The sequence below is a fragment of the Zalophus californianus genome, chromosome 12 (assembly GCF_009762305.2).
Source record: "Zalophus californianus isolate mZalCal1 chromosome 12, mZalCal1.pri.v2, whole genome shotgun sequence".
NCBI classification, from domain to species: domain Eukaryota; kingdom Metazoa; phylum Chordata; class Mammalia; order Carnivora; family Otariidae; genus Zalophus; species Zalophus californianus.
This window is the reverse complement of record NC_045606.1, coordinates 19,863,149-19,878,717: the sequence shown is the minus strand read 5'-3', so window position 1 is coordinate 19,878,717 and position 15,569 is coordinate 19,863,149. Positions and strand designations below refer to the sequence as shown.

General features: G+C 39.9%; 1 non-coding gene across 1 annotated transcript; it reads right to left on the bottom strand.

Moving 5' to 3' along the window:
* Window positions 1-15,026: 15,026 nt before the first annotated feature.
* On the bottom strand, window positions 15,027-15,099 carry TRNAN-AUU. The gene has a single exon. It is a non-coding gene; the product is annotated as a tRNA-Asn (tRNA).
* Between the last annotated feature and the right edge of the window lie 470 nt (window positions 15,100-15,569).

The window sequence follows — 15,569 nt, the reverse complement described above, 5'->3', positions numbered from 1 at the left end:
GCGTGGGCGGGCCCGGCCGGCCCGTGCGTCGGCGTAACGGCAGCGCGCACGCAGAGCGTCGCCCCGCCCTTATCTTCCAAGGTCCGAGGAGGCGGGCTCTGTTTTCCCCTTCGAGGAGGGGTTCGGCTGACGGTGCTGTTGGTGATTGGACATCTCGGGTTCCGCTTTTCGCCAATCCGGGAGGCGAAAGGCCGGGCGACCAAGCGGGGATGCGCGAACAGGAAAATGGCTGGCACGAGCTAAGGGGACCCTTCGGGTTTCTGATGACCCGCGAGCCCGTGGCTTTGATTGTCTTTCCTACAGAAACTTTGACTCCCAGGAGCTTTCGCCGTGGAGCGCCATCGAGGAAAAGAAGGCAGGCGTGCAGCTGCTAGGCCCCTCTCCTTACAGGGACTGTAAGGCGGACTGAGCTAATCAGTCGTCTAAAGATGGGGTTTTTTCCCCTAGGAGAGTGTGGCAGTTAGGGGGTCTCTGGTGCAAAGAAAGAGTGTAATGGGGTTGAACAAACAACTTGGATTACTAGTGTTCGTGCAACCCTGAAACCGGATCTGGAAATGCCTCTCCCTCCTAAAGGGAGGAAGATCTAAGGTGAAGGTGTTGGTGAGGGCGCCGGGAATAACAGTAATGCTATCCTTAGCATAAGACCTTCACGTGTATTTATTCGAGAAACCAGACACTGGAAGATTCTGTAAATAAAAAGATACAGAAGTAAAGGGAAAAGAGAACTTGGGGTCCTAAAACTTAAGAACGGAGAGACCTCGGTAAAGTCGTTGAACCATTCATTTCGAACTTCAACTTCCTTATCATAAAATGAGGATAATAATAGCTAGGATATTGCTAGGAGTAAAAGATTATATACTTAGTGCCTGGTACGTAGGATTAATTGTGCACATCATGGCCCGAATCATGGTCTAAAGGATCTTCAGTTACTTATTCTCCAGTTTTTAACTAAATGATTTGTTTACCAAACAAGGAGAGATGTTTTAAGCCCTAAAATACTGGGTGATAAAATGCGCTTTCAGATTATTGCTTTTCAATACCATTTTGAAAGTCTAATATACATTGTGATGTACTGGCATTTGGGGCTAGTAAAATATAAATTAAGAAGTTATCACGCAGAAAGAAAATCTCAAATAATGGCCCTGGAACTTAACCATGTCATCAAATAAACTAGAAGTAAACCCAAATGTAGACGGACAACTTCAATATTTTGGTATAGCAGTAATCTAATTTTTTGAAAGTTGTCATCCCCCTACTCATCCTTCTCATTTCTCATTCCACCAGACCCTCACCAAGTACAAGACCCTGTAGAACCTGCTCCCTCCCCATCTCACACCTTCACTCACCTCATCTGCTTCTCTTCTTTAAGCTCGCTCCCCTTCAGTCATACTGGCATCCTTGCTTTCGCTGGAACATGCCAGGCATGTTCCAGCTTCTTATGAGTCTAAGCTGTTCCTCCGAGACAATTTGCTCAACCTTATTATTATTATTCATGTGGCTTGCTTCTCAACTCATATCTCTGCTCAAGTCTTTGCCGTCCCCCACTCCCCTTTTTTCTTTATTCACTGTACTTATTAAATATATATATTACTTATTGTCTCTCACACTAAATGTAAGGTCTCTGAGGAACTTAACCTAAAAAAGTTCTAGTGCAAAGCAGGCACTCAAATAATTATTGAGGGGCGCCTGGGTGGCTCAGTCGGTTAAGCATCCAACTCTTCCTTTCAGTTCAGGTCATGATCTCGGGGTCATGAGATGAGCCCCACCTCGCTTAAGATAAATTTAAAAAATAAAATAAATATATAATTATTGAATTGATGACTTTTTCCCAATGACTAACATGAGTTCTCATACAGAGTAGATGTTTAACCATATTTGCTTTATGAGATGAACAATTAAGGAAAAATTCTTGCTAAAGTAAAACACCAAAAAAAGCCCCAAATATCCTAGTTTTAGTTGTAAAAATGCTTTCTGTGCCTTGAAATACGGCATCCCACTTTTACACAGTAGTCTGATTATCATAGTTTTAGCCACTTTGAAGAATACCCTGAGCTCAAAAGAAAGTATAAATGGTTGTCCAAAAAATAAACAAGCATATAAATAAATAAAATTGGGTTAAAATCCAGTTTTACTCTGAAATGAAGCTACCATTAGGTCCTTTGGCCATTTACTGTTAAGGAGGTTTGAACGTGAAGGACCAATGGTCTTTAGAAATTGGGTAATAAACTGGCTGGCTCAGTTGGAAGAACATGCAACTCTTGATCTCAGGGTCGTGAGTTTGAGCCCCAGGTTGGTTATGCAGATTACTAAAAAGATAGAAATTGGGTAATATATCCTCAGTACCACATTACACTTTTGTGAAAATCCCTCCAGGTAGATGAGGACATTGCTTAGAGTATTATTTGAAAATAAACCGAATACTGACTTTTTCCCAAAATAAATATATTTTAACATGTAAATACTAATTAAATAATAATTACCTGTATGCATGAGTTTATATTAAGAGAAAACATGAAGTAGATTTGAAAGCAATGTCATACTTAGGCAGATTGCTATATTTTATGTACCTTCCCTAAACTTAACTATCCATCTCTCTAGTTCAGTCTAAGCATGATGTCCACCTTCTCTGCTCCTTCCATTTGCCACTTCTGATAGGCAGAATAATAGCCTCCCAAAGATAGCCATGACCTAATTCCAGGACCTGTGAATATTTTAGATTACATGGCAAAGGGGAATTAAGGTTACAGGTGGAAGGAAGGTTATCAGCTGACCTTGACAGGGGGCGATTAGACTGTATTATCCACATGGGCCCAATCTAATTACAAGAGTCATTATTAGTGGAAGAGGTAAGCAGAAGAAGGAGAACCAGAGAGGTGGGAGTGTGAGAAAGACTTGGTCCGATATTGCTGGCTTGGAAATGGGGGGGGGAGGGAGGGATCATAAGCCAAAGAATGCAGACAGCCTCTAGAAGCTGCAAAGGGGAAGAAAATGGATTCTCCCTGAGAGGTTCCAGAAAGAAACGGAGCCCCACTGAAGCCTTGATCTTAGCCCAGTGAGACTCATTTCAGACCTCTCACCTCCCGAACTATAAAAAAAAAAAAAAAAAAATCGTATTGTTTTAAGCTGCTAAGTGTTACAGCAACAACAGGAAACCAATGCACCACCTGTTAGAGTTCATCCTGATCTTTCTGCTGGATTAAAATATATAGACACGCCCCTCATTAGTACTCCTATTGGTTAGTCTTCATAATAATGTTTGAAAGTTATTTAGGGATATTAAAGTGATTAAAAAGGACATTTGTCTCTACTCACCGATTTCAAGAGTGAGGGTCATAACACAGACCCTGAAGTATTACAACTTTTTTATTGCACCAAAATTATGAAACAACCCTATTAAAATTACATCAAAACTCAAAATGCCACAAATGGTGGAAATTCAAGGAAAAGTTGTCAAATCCACTCCTAGCGCAGATTTCAACAGAATCTCCCTAAACTGTTAGATCAAGCAGACAAAAATAGTAAGGATATAGGAGGTTCGAAAAACATAATTAACAACCTTGATTCACCAGTCATACATAAAACCATTGCTTTTTTCAATATTCTTATTCCACCCCCAACTCTTGGCATTCTCTGTGGGCTTGCAATTCAGAGGTGGTCTCTCTCCCCATTCTAGCCTCTCCCCTAGAGACAGAATGCTGTTTTTTTTTCACCTGCTACTCTGCCAGTCTGATTGGGGGAGGGGGGTGGTATTCTCCGCTGTCCCGTCCTGCCGCAGTCTCAGGCTGGCCCTGAAACGTAGTAGTGGGTTTTTTCTCGGTAAACCTGTCCTTCTCTCCATAGCGGCTAAACTCTGCAGTGTGTCTTTGGGGGTCTTATTTGGGATTTCCTGCTCTGCTCCTAGGAGTGGAAGGTGTTTTCCATTTACCCTTCTCCCAGCTGTGGTTTTAGCTTTCCACATGTACTCTGTGGGTAAGAGCATTCGTTGCCTTTCTTCTGAAGGCTTAAGACTTTTGTTTTATACAGAACCAAGAGTCAGAGCAGGGTTTTGTTCATTTCCCAATTTCCAACATTTCTCATTTCCTCTACCTTGTACCTCAAGGGAAGCTTTCTCCTGCTCTGCCCCCGATCTTTCTTGTGAGCATCCAGTGGAGGTCTATGGAGATGAGCCTGTGTCTGTGGCTCTATCTTAGCTACAGTTGGCCTTCACCAAATCATAAAAAATTTTAGCTAAACATTTTTACCTGCTTCTATGGCACCTACCTTCTCCCCTTCCCCCTATTTTGCTACAGGTGAGTCAATGTTTACATGCATCTCTCCTTGAAGGAGCCCATCTTTCCTTAGATTTCATGCTACTTGGTTTCCCTGTGACCTTAGCTCTTCTTTAACCCCGGTGGGTTAAAGAAAAATTATCAGTTTATCCAGCTTTTCTTGTTAAAGTGGGAGTAATGCTCTTTCCAGATTTTTACAATCTAGATTATAGTGGAACTCAACTAGTTGTTTTTTTAAATCCAAGCTCACATATGTTCTCATTTCCCTTTTTACTTTTTCTGCCTCTGGTTTGAACCTTCCATCTGAAAGCATTTTCATCATTGACTCAAGCTGTATTTTCTAGGAAACCAAACCTAAGACATTGCCTATTTTAAGTCCAAGCTCCAGCGCTACGAAACTCCCCCAATTTTCTCAACAAAACCTTTCCACCCTCAAGTCTCATAGGATTTATTACTTTACACTTGTATAGCACCTGAAATTCTTAACTTTGTATTACAGATATTTGTGCTTATGTTTTTTTGGGTACCAATTCGATTAAAATGCTCCGATTCACTTATTTATTCCTTCATTCATTAATCTAGCATTTGAGTGGAGTGCCAGGGATGTAGTGTGACCAAGAGAGACATTGTACCCCATCCTTGTGAAACTTACAATCTGGTGTGGAAGACAATGGAGACATAATTAGAAGCTTATGTCCTACAAATGCCAACTCTCAGTAAAAAATAATAAATTAATATAATACTTATAGAATGAGTAAATGAGTGACTGAATAAATGTGGGAATGATAATCTTCACAATTTTTCCCTCTCTTCTTTATATTACATTTAGCCTAAAATATAATGTTTCTTATGGTCCCTATCACATTATTTTAGAATTTCACTAAATATAGCCCCAGGAAATATTTTTCACAAAACGTCTTCTTTGATAAGTGATCAAAATGTAGCTCTTCCCAAGTGTTGGGTTCTCATTACAGGACCACAGTTTTCAGTGCTTCTTACTCTCTGAGAGCTACTAATATTAGAAGTCTTTTTAAATATTCCATTGAATCGGACAAATAATTTGAAATTCAGCTCAACTCAAATTTTTTTCAATGCGATAATTTTTAAAATTATACCACAAAAGAAAAAGAAAGTAATAAAAATATGTAATGAAACTATATTCAAAGTAATTTATGTAGTGAAATATAAAAAAATCCAATATCAGAGTGAGATTAAATCAATATTAAGTAGAAAAAGCAAGTCAGTTAATTTTTCCACTGCACTAGCCAGAGCCATTATTTTTACATTACTTCTTTTTAAATTTTCAATACTGCATTTCTAAGGACAGTTTATTGGACAGCTAATTTAGCACTACTTAAATGACATTATATTCACTTTAGTGAACATTTATGAATACATTCTTATTCAAAAGATAAATAATGGGGCGCCTGGGTGGCTCAGGAGGTTAAGGGTCTGCTTAGGTCATGATCCCAGGGTCCTAGGATCAAGCCTCACATCGGGAACCTGCTTCTCCCTTTGCTGCTCCCCCTGCTTGTGCTCTCTCACGCGCATGTTCTCTCTCTCTCTGTCAAATAAGAATGTATAAAATCTTAAAAAAAGATAAATGATAAAGTATAGGCTCTAGCGTTAAACAGATGAGTTAGAATCTTGACTCCTACATTAATATGCTTAGGCATATTAATTTTCTAAGCCTTGATTCCTCATCTATAAAGTGGGGGGAAATAAAAAATCCTACCTCATAAGGTTGACAACTCTATCTCCGGGAAGAGATGATTCTCACTCACACTGAACTTCCTCAGCAGCCTGACTGTCCTTTGTCAGAATGCAAGCACTACAATAGAACACAGGGATTTTGCTGGTTTTGTTCAATGCTCTAACTCCAGATCCCGGGATAGTGACTAACATGTATAAGGTGCTCAGTTACTCTGTGTCCAGTAAATGTATATGATGTGTTTATCAGGGGGCCCAGCACATGACAAATACCCAATAAATATCATTATGATTATAATTTAATTAGCCTGACCAAAACCAAACTTCTCATTCTTGCCCTGCTGCTACCACAGTCATTCCACCTCAGCGAATTGGCACTACATTTTTCCAGTTGCTTAGGCCAAAAATTTGGAAGTCATATTTATTTCCCCTTTTTCTTACTACCTCATAAATCCATCATAAATCCTGGCTCTGCCTTCAAATTACCATTGTGAGATAATTCAGCATGGGTCTCTCACATCTCTGCATATCTTGTGAGCAAGACACTGACTGCCCTTTTCTCAAGACTATCTCTTCGAAGAAGCTGGTCTAGCAAACAGTTTTGGAAAATAGAAATAGAATCTTTGGAGTGAAAAAGGACAGGCGAACTTTTGGCCCCAAATGGTAAAGATAATATCTCCTTCAGGAGCAAAAAGCGGGCATGTTTACTGCCCGTTATAAAAGATTCAGGTTCCCCACCTCCTACACTGTTGGTGGGAATGCAAGCTGGTGCAACTACTCTGGAAAACAGTATGGAGGTTCCTCAAACAGTTGAAAATAGAGCTACCATACGATCCAGCAATTGCACTACTGGGTATTTACCCCAAAGATACAAATGTAGGGATCCGAAGGGGTACGTGCACCCCAATGTTTATAGCAGCAATGTCCACAATAGCCAAACTGTGGAAAGAGCCAAGATGTCCATTGACAGATGAATGGATAAAGAAGATGTGGTATATATACACAATGGAATATTATGTAGCCATAAAAAGGAATGAGATCTTGCCATTTGCAACGACATGGATGGAACTGGAGGATGTTATGCTGAGTGAAATAAGTCAATCAGACAAAGACATGTATCATATGACCTCGCTGATATGAGGAATTTTTAACCTCAGGAAACAAACTGAGTGTTGCTGGAGTGGTGGGGGTGGGAGGGATGGGGTGGCTGGGTGACAGACATTGGGGAGGGTATGTGCTATGGTGAGCGCTGTGAATTGTGCAAGACTGTTGAATCCCAGATCCGTACTTCTGAAACAAATAATGCAATATATGTTAAGAAAAAAAAAAAGAAGAAGAAGATAGCAGGAGGGGAAGAATGAAGGGGAGTAAGTCGGAAGGGGAGACGAACCATGAGAGATGATGGACTCCGAAAAACAAACTGAGGGTTCTAGAGGGGAGGGGGTGGGGGGATGGGTTAGCCTGGTGATGGGTATTAAAGAGGGCACAGTCTGCGTGGAGCACTGGGTGTTATGCACAAACAATGAATTATGGAACACTACATCAAAAACTAATGATGTATGGTGATTAACATAACAATAAAAAATAAAAAAAAAGATTCAGGTTTCCCAAACTCAGGGTTCCCTCTCATGTAACAACCCACTGCGTGTGCAATTGTTATCCAGTTTTTGTTGTGTTGCTTTTTAGGAATTGGAGCTGGGGCAATTTACACAAAAAGGCTAATACTAGGACATAGAATTAAAAGTATGTGTCATAGAAGTCTTTCTAGAGAAAATGATATCTGTTGGAATACTGAACTATCAGTAGAAGTTAGCCAGGTCACTAAGAAGAATGTGTAAAGGTTCAATGTGCAAAAGAGCATGAAAACAGAAAAGTTTCAGATGTGTCAGCAGAGCCAGAGTGTTGGGTACAAGGTAGAGGGAAGGAAATGGAAGACGAAGACTAGGGGAGAAAGTCAAAAACTTTGGAGAGGTGAGAGTATCCTGGCGACTAAAGGGCATGTATGCCATAACATGGAGCTTAGACGTGATCTTGAAGATTATGGGGAGCCACTGAGGGATTTTATGCATGGATATTTGCACCTTGGAAAGATCACAGTGGCAGCAGTATTGAGAACATTGAAACAGGCAGGAATGAAAACACAGAGATCTTTTAAATCTCTGATTTAGTAAACTGGTTTGGAATTTTTAAGGAATTCAAACAGGAAATGGCAGAAGCAGGATCAAATTAAGGACTCAAATTTCCTTTTTAAGATTTTATTCATTTGAGAGAGAAAGAGCACGAGAGGGGGGAAGGGCAAAGGGCAAGGAAGAAGCAGGCTCCCCACTGAGCAGGGAGCCAGACTTGGGGCTCGATCCCAGGGCCCTGAGATTGTGACCTGAGCCAAAGGCAGACGCTTGACTGAGCCACCCAGGTGCCCCTAAGGACTCAAATCTTGCAAACATTATGACATTTTCAAGTCTCCCCCATGCATATTTCAAATAAAAACTATATTAAACCATAAAAATATTTATAAGGAAATTCAATTATGTTGAATATAATCTTTTTTTGATACAGCAAACATTAAATTCCTTAAATTTTTGTCTTGTTTTTTTGTTTATTATAATTCCTGAGGTTTTAGAGAAATCATTTAACAAATATCAGGGAAGACTTCCTGCTGCTTGTCAAGGTGTCAATTAATTACATGGTTTGAAAGACTCAGAACATTAAATGACAAAAATCAGTCAAAGGGTTTTTTAAAGCAATTTTCATTTCTCTTTAATATTTTTATTACATAATCAGATATTAGCTATACACTGGTTTTCTCAGTTCTCTATCGGTGAGGTTTCTTTCTTGGAGCTGTCCCATAATTTTAATAATGAACGCCTCTCCTATCACAGGGATAGCTGATAAAATGATGTCTATTTATAGTTAAACATTGTGGGCATGATCTTGTTACTGTTTCCCAGGGTAGTGGGGGTGAGATGCAAATTGAGTGCCTCTCTTTTTTGTATCTGAGATGATTGACAGTCAAGATGTCTAAGTACAACTTTTCCTTTCTTATTTGGGACACTCAGAGGTGGACTTCCTCTATTGTCTATTAAAAATATTACAAAGTAACAAATATGTAAAAATTCTCATGACCAAATAAGATAAGAAGATTCTGAAGAACATTTAATGTTTTAGTATCTTCCTCTTGTATAATATATCAATTATTTCTTGGGAATAGGACAGGGAAGATATTGGTCTTCCAGTGCCCATGTATCAAGTTCATCTTTTTCTCAGATGAGTATAGAATTCTTACATGACAAATAGCCAAGAGTCTTGGCCCACAAGGTGGGAGTTTGAGGGTTTCCTGGGACCCCCATCCTCTGCCAGTGCCCTATTCATGCAATGAAGCCATCTATTAGATAATCTGACAGCAGGAAGAGGAATGAAGATAAATAAACAAGTTTGAAAGCTATTCAGATAGTAGAATTAACAGACTTGTTTGGTTGAAGAAAGAGAGAAGACAAGAATGGCTGCTAGGATCCTGAATGGAGGTGGTGGCCATCATTAAGATGAGGCACACTGGGCAGAGCAGTTTTGGGAGGACAAAGAAGGTGAGTTCTGTTTGGGGCAGAGATTGAGGATCCTGGAACACAACCAAATAGTGATGCCCAGTTGGCTGAATGGTTCTGGAATTTAGGAAAACCATTGGAGCTAAACACTCAGATTTGAGATTCCCTAACGTTTAAATGGTTGTTAAATTTGTGTAAAAATTTATGTCACTCAGGGCCCCTGGATGGCACAGGCAGTTTGGTGTCTGACTCTTGGTTTCGGCTATGGTCAAAATCTCAGGGACATGAGATCGAGCCCGTCTTTGGCTTCACGCTCAATTCAGAGTCTGATTAAGACTCTCTCTCTCCATTTCCCTCTGCCCCTCCTCCACGAGTGTGGGTGCTCGCGCGCTCTCTCTCTCAAATAAATAAATCTTAAAAAAAGAGAGAGAGAGAAATCACTCAAGGAGAGTGGACAGAATGAGAAGATAAAAGAAGGAGAATATGGAAATCTGGAAAATATCAACATTCAGAAGTGGCAAAAGAATAGATTAACAGATTGAGAAGACAGCCAGAGAGAGTGCAGGAAAATTAGGAGTGAGGAAAGAGGTGTCATGAAACTAAGAAAGTTTTAAGAAAGGAAATGATCAGCAGTGTCAAGTGATGCAGAAGACAAATGGAATGTATATTGGGATCATATTAAAAAAATGCTGTCCTGTAGGTGGTGTTTTTCCTTACACAATATTGCAAACATTTTTTCATTTCAATAACTATAGATCTGCATTATAATTTTAAATAGCTACAATGTAGCTGCTACATAGATTTCAATTGTACGGGTGCATCATAATTTAACCAATCATCCTCTGAACCTCAAAATTATTTCTAATTTTTGCGTTTATAAAAATTTCTGCGAATATCTTTGTATATGGACCGAGACATGTGTTCAAATATTTCCTTAGGTTAAAATCCTAGAATTGGAATCATCAAGTCAAAATGTCTATAGGTATTGAAGATCTTTTATATATACTTACCAAATTGCCTTCTAGTAATTTGCTTCATTTCCCTCAACCTGGGGCTTCTGAATTAAGCCAGGGAGACTGAAAGAGAGGAGGAGTGGTCACAAGCCAGTAATGTTACCTGATTCTGGGCAAGAGGGAATGGACATGCTTTCTGGAGAAAAGCATCTATTAGCAGGGTCTCCAAAGATTGAGATCTACCAATCCTAGCACCTGCTATTGCAGGATAAATTGCTGGGTTGACCAAAGAGGAGGAGGCAGGCATGCCCTCCACATTCTTGAACAGTATGGGCAGAAGCAGAAGAGCATGCTCTGAGCCTGAGGCTGTACCATCTGGAGAGAGCATGCCAAATTAGGAAAATCCCTCAATTGAGCAGGATTGTCAAGTAGAGTGATGTGCTTCGGGCTCTAGGCCAAAATCTTTGGGTTTTGCCGGCACCTGCAGCTGTAGGGTAGAGAAAGAGAAGCCAGAGGACTGATAGAAAAACCCTGGCCCGATCCACAAAACTGACTGGGGCTGCATATATGGGAAAGAGAAGAGCTAGAGCAGTTTTTAGAAAAAGAATACCTCTTGGAAGGTCAATGAGGAGGGAAGAAAGCCATGAGAAAGATAACGGGTGAGGAGGTCCTCGGGATGGGAAAATTGGATTCCCTTTAGAGATCTAGACCTTTGTCCTTGCTCTCTCAACTCGCAGCCTCACAATCCCTGAAGGTGAAGATGACCCACCAGGCCTCTCCCCATCCATCCAGGTCCGGTGCCACTCTGCAAACTTGGCCTTTGCAGAGACAGACAGTCACTACTCTGGTTGGGTCTGTTGAGACTAGAGGAGGACAGGTTGGAGTTTGGTCGTCCAGGCCCTCCCACCCCAACCGCTGGGTTGTTGATACTTACAGAAGACAGAACCCTTCTTACCTGTGATTTAGTTTGGGGGCTTTTGGCTAAACCGTGAGAGCTCATCACGTCTCCCTGCTGATACCTTTTAGAATGGAGGAGTCTAACCGAAATGCAGTCCGAAATGGGCGGGAGGGGGTCGGATATTAAGGGGGCAGTCTTGACCCTCGGCCACTGTACCCTGGCGGGAGTCCTTGTCACCGGGGAAAGGGCCTCAGCACACCGCTGGAAGGATGATGGAGATCGGGATGGCTTCCGCAGCTCTGCAGCTACTCTTCTCTGCCTCTAGATGTCGCCCTTAGAGTCAGAATAACAAATCGTGGCTCCCCCGAGAGCACGTCACTCCAAGAAAAGAACTGTGAAGCTACCTTACCCCTCAGGCACGACGGCGAAAACCCTAATTGGTAGAACCTACACACATCCGACCGCAAAACTGAAGGGCTGCCGAGGTGCAAGGAGGGGCAAATAATTGCTTTCTCTTTCCCTATGTCAGATATGTGAGGAGACCGGAGATTAGGGTCTGGAATTACCTGAAAAAGATTCCATCTCTCTGTTGTCTGGGCAAGGAACTAGTTTGGGCTGGTAGCTCCCTCATACCCCACAACAAGAGGGACTGTATCGTCTTACTGGCCCCAAGATCTCCAAGGTGCCTGGCAGTGAGGTTCTCAGAAAGCTCCCTGTAAACAGCTGACACCTTAATGAGCATTTCCTGGAAACCAAGTAATCAGCAGTTGCCCCATTGAGAAATTTATTCTCCTGCTGGCCCACTAAAAAGGGAGCAGGGAGGAGGTGGGTGTCTCTTTGCTGCAACTTGGTGGTGTGGCCCACCGTAGCATAGATTTCTATGGGATGGGGCAAGTTCCTTGCTTGATGCCTTTGGCTTGCGAGTGTCCCCCAGTAAAGCATATTCCCTACCATGTCATGTGATATTGCAGAATTCACCTTTATCCACCTCACCACACTGCAGAAAAGCAAAAACAAACAGAAGATCATAAACACTGCCTAAGAGAAAATTTAGATACCTACCATGAAACCACAAATAGACTGATTGTAGGTTCCTACTCAACAACAAAGACCAGGGACAGAATACCATGTACAAAGAGCTGGGAGAAAATATCTATCTCAAATTATGTGCCCAGAAAACCTCCTATCAAGAATGGGAGCCAAATAAACGAATAAATCTGTTTTGGTAAATAGAGAGTTTGTCACCAACAGATCTATACTTAAGTTACACATGAAAGCTGAACTTCAAAAAGAAGGAAAATTATATCAAAAGGAAGGTCAGAGGATGCAAGAAGCAATATTAAGGAAAGAGAGTGGTAAACAGAGGTGAACCTAAAACACTGCAAAAAAATGATGATAATGATGGTGATGATAGTAATAATGTCTAACTTGAGGGGTGTGAAAAAGGACAGAACTAAAACATGGGGCAAGAATGGCGTGCAAGATGGCAGGGAGTTGACAGGAGTCTGAGTGTTCCAAAGACCTTTATCAGAGGTCTTCAAGATATTATCCATAGACTTTGACGTACTTTTTTTTTACATATATAAATTGTATAAATCATGTCTTAACTAAACTTCTTTCAAAAGGGAAAAATAAAATGTACATCGGAAAACTTTGGAAGTGTATAAAGTGAAATCTCTCCTTAATTCTGTCATTTATACTCCCCGGATGGAATTTTTTGTTTACTCGTGTATATGTACACACGTATACAAGTATCAGTTTTTAAACAAAAAGATTACTCTTCAACTTGCTTTTTCACTTAGAAATATTGGGGAGGGTATGTGCTATGGTGAGCGCTGTAAATTGTGCAAGACTGATGAATCACAGACCTGTACCTCTGAAACAAATAATACATTATATGTTAAAAAAAAAAAAAGAAGATAGCAGGAGGGGAAGAATGAAGGGGGGGAAATCGGAGGGGGAGACGAACCATGAGAGACTATGGACTCTGAGAAACAAACTGAGGGTTCTAGAGGGGAGGGGGGTGGGGGGATGGGTTAGCCTGGTGATGGGTATTAAGGAGGGCACGTACTGAATGGAGCACTGGGTGTTATACGCAAACAATGAATCATGGAACACTACATCAAGAACTAATGATGTAATGTATGGTGATTAACATAACATAATAATAATAAAAAAGAAATAAACATGGATATTTTTATAATTCAGTATACAGACACACACACACACATACATACATACACATACACCCCTTTCTGTTTAATTGCTGCATAATATTTTATTGTCTGAAGGTATCATAATTTTGAAAATTCCATTGATTTATAGTAGTTTGGTGGTTTTGTTGTCACCACTATTATTTCAGTGTCACAATAGATCTTCTTAGACATATCTCTGACAATTTGTGATTATTTCTATAGGGTAGGTTCCTAGAAACAGATCAAAGGCTACATGTAACTTTAAATTTGACAAAGTCAAATTACTCTCCAATCCACAGCCCAACAAGGTATGAGAATGTCTGTTTCCCTACACCTTCCTCAACACCAGAAATTATAAATCTTTTGGATTTTTCCAATTTGATGCACAAAAATGAATTTTGAAATTTAGTGTTTTACATTGTATTACCTTGATTGTTAATAAAGTTATCTTCTAATTTTATTGGCTGTTTACTTTTGTGATTTGGCTATGCATTTTCTTTACCTGTTTTTATTGGCTTTTAGTCTTGTTCAAGTTGATTTTTTAAATTTTTATGGGAGGATATAGTCAATAGACAATAAATTGTACATATTTAAAGTGATTTAAATGTAAAATTTGAGAAATTTTGGCATAGTATATACTTCAAAACCATCACCACAATTAAATAATGAATATTTCACCCCAAAAATTTCTTCATATTTCTTTTTTTTTAAGATTTCATTTATCTATTTGACAGAGAGAGAGAGAGAGAGCACAAGGGCAGAGGGAGAGGGAGAAGCAGGCTCCCTGCAGAGCGGGGATCCTGACGTGGATCTTGATCCCAGGACCCCGAGATCACAACTGGAGCCAAAGGCAGACGCCCAACTGACTGAGTCACACAGGCGTTCCTTGTATTTCTTTATCATTCCATCCTTCTGCACTTCCACCCCACTCCAGCCCCGGGCAAACATTGATCTGCTTTCTGTCACTATAGATTAGTTTGCAATCTCTAGAATTTTATATAAATGGGATCATGCAGTATGTAGTCTCTTTTCTGCCTGGCTTTTTTTTTTTTTTCATTCAGCATAATTGTTTGAGATTCATCCACGTTGGTGCTCATAAGAGCTCTTTCTGTATTTTAAATCTGAATTCTTTGTTATATATAATGAAAAGATGTTCTTAGAGTTCTGTCTATATTTTATTGTGGATTATTGTGTTTTATAATATGAGTCTATGTTTGGATTCACAATTAACAGGCCTCCCCCATTCCAAAATTATAAAAACACTCAAGAATTTCCTATTACTTGTTTTTTGGAATTACATTAAATTTATAGATTAACTTGGGAGAGAATTGATACCCTTAAAATATTGACTCTTATTATCCAGGAACATATATTTCTTCATTTTTCCATATCTTTCTTTGTGTCTTTCAGTAAGGTTTCATAATTTTTATTTTTTTAAGTTTTATTTATTTTGGTAATCTCCATACCCAACGTGGGGCTTGAACTCACAACCCCGAGATCAATAGTCGCATGCTCTTCCGACTGAGCCAGCCAGGTGCCCCTATAGTTTTTAAATATAAACTTGTCCTTTCCTTTTGACCTTACTCACAAGAATTACTATTAGGGGTTAGTTATTGTGAATAATATTTTTCCTTATATTTCTCTTACCAGTTTTCTAACCAGATTAAAATGTACATTCTGATTGTTGCTCTGGATCTTATAGGTTTATGTAATTTTGTGTCAATTCAATACAGTCCTCACTTTGCACAGTTCCAAAATGCACAAATTTCAGTTACCATGATTTAGTTATATAACACCAGTCCCCTCAACAACACGATTCAAATCTCAGTTACCAGGGTATATTTGGCTATGAGTAATTGCATATAGAACGCAGTCTGCAAATCAGGACAGAAATAACAGATGAGCATCATGATCAGTGACCAATCACATCACTTCTTTCAAACTCTGTCCCTGTTTGGTCACCATGCATTAGTGATTAAGTTCAAACACAGAAGGCAAAGCTTATA